The sequence below is a fragment of the Apium graveolens genome, unplaced genomic scaffold (genome assembly GCF_009905375.1).
Source record: "Apium graveolens cultivar Ventura unplaced genomic scaffold, ASM990537v1 ctg6902, whole genome shotgun sequence".
Classification (NCBI taxonomy): domain Eukaryota; kingdom Viridiplantae; phylum Streptophyta; class Magnoliopsida; order Apiales; family Apiaceae; genus Apium; species Apium graveolens.
In genome coordinates, this window is record NW_027419879.1 from 12,553 (window position 1) to 14,644 (window position 2,092).

Here is a 2,092-nt window from a genome sequence, read left to right on the forward strand (position 1 = left end):
TAGTTAACGGTCTATACACTTGTTAACCTTTTTTCAAAAGATTCATAAAATCATGGACCTCGTTTCATAACTCCCAAAGGATTCATTGTGTTTGGACCTGCTTAGAGGATTCATGAAAGTGGTACCCATAATATTTTTGTATTAATATCAAATTTTCTTCGTATACGTGATCTTTCTGAAATTGAATTATTGTTTTAGAAGGTTTTGGAAAGGAGCAAATCAAGAAGAACCAGCATCCAAATCTGAACATACCAATGGTCCGAAGATTAAAGGACTTTTTTGATAATTAAACGGAAAATCGAAGATAAAAAGAATAGCATTGATTTAATTAGAACGGTGATAAAAGAGTTGTGACTTTTGGATGAATTTAGAACTTTATTTATTTTGATTGAGTTTATACTTTATATTTGTTGAATTTGAACTTTGATTAACAGTTCTTAAGTTAAATATGTATTTAAGAATTCAAAGTTCCAAAGTGTCACCAATAGATATTTTTTATGTTGGTAAAAACAATAAAAAATGTTACAATAAATACAATAGTGTTATAATAGAGGTAAGAGTGTTAATTATTTTATAATATTGTGTTACAATAGCAAAACAAGGTTGCAAAAGAGCTTATCACAACAAATTTTTTGGTGTTACTAAAGGTTTAGGGGTGTTACAATGGAACCGTGGTTGCACATGTTTGGTGTTACCAGATACTGAAGGTGTAACCATAGGGGGTCTATGGTTACACTTTAACCTATATTATCAAAGGCTCTAAAAGTCTTATCATAGACCCATATTGTAGCATGAGCAAATCCAACACTACCAAATTTTCAAAAAGTCTAATTATAGCCCAATTTTTTGCTTTAGATAACATTTTTTTGGCCATTTTTATATTTTTTTTGGTATTTCTAGAGACGATATATGGTGTGGTATAAAGGGAACTACGTTAAAAGGATGTATGGTGTAATAGTTTTTAAATTATTAGGTGCAAAGTGTGACGAATTAAAGTACTAGACCAAAATTTAAAAAAAAAATAACCAAACGTAAAGGATGCAAAGTGCTAAAAACTCATTTTAATATTATTATTACTAACATAGTTACTCTTGAAAAAATATTGAGCTAAATTTTTTAGTTTTCAATAATATAATTAATGCATATTTTTTCAAAAATAATCAGGATTTGGGCAATTAGAATAATTAAATGTCCACCTTTAAAAATAAGTTATTTATCGGGTTGTTACATTTATTAAAGTCGTGGTGAATTTAATTTATGTCGACGTGAATTAAAGCCTAAAATTAACCGGATAGACTTAGTTTAGATAAAAATCCCATTTGACCTTGCCTAGCAGGCTAGCAATGGGTGTGAAACCCCCTGTAATTTTCTAAAAAGAACCCGGTTTAATAAAATGTTTTCCAATTCAGATAAAACTCAATGGCCCGCTATTTATGCATAGCTTAGAAGTGTGAATCTGCATGTATGAACTGAAAGCATAGAATTTGACTAAGCCCGTGAATTCATGGGCTCAAGTTAGGATTAGTTAACGGTCTATCCCCTTGTGAATTCCTCAAGGCATGTTTGGATTAGCTAACTTATTATTTATTATTACATGTACAAAATACTCTCCCGTCATATTTCCCCTCCATATATATTTTAAAACTCTCATAAATATTATTTTTTAATTTTTTCTTTTAAATAAAAATATGATACTTAATTTATATGAAAAAAGAAAATTTTAAAAATAAATTATTAAATTATACTTTATATTATTCTTAAAATGTGTGTCAAGTACGAGAAAAAAAATCGTAAAAAATGAGTCGAATGCAGGGAATTTAATTTTAGACTATATGTGTTATTAGTTGTTCGGATAAATCTATTAGTAATTTATAATTATATTCTATGAAAACTGATAATATTGCTAGAAGATTAAAAATTACTTTTTAAATGAAGGGTATAGCGTTTTATGAAGCTAATTTATAAATTTTAAAATAAATAACTGAAATAGCTGCCATTACATACATGATTTTAATTTATAAAAGAAAAGTTGACTTGTAAACAGATATCCGAAAAAGCTCCGACTTCTGTATGAGAGCAGGGTCAAATTGTT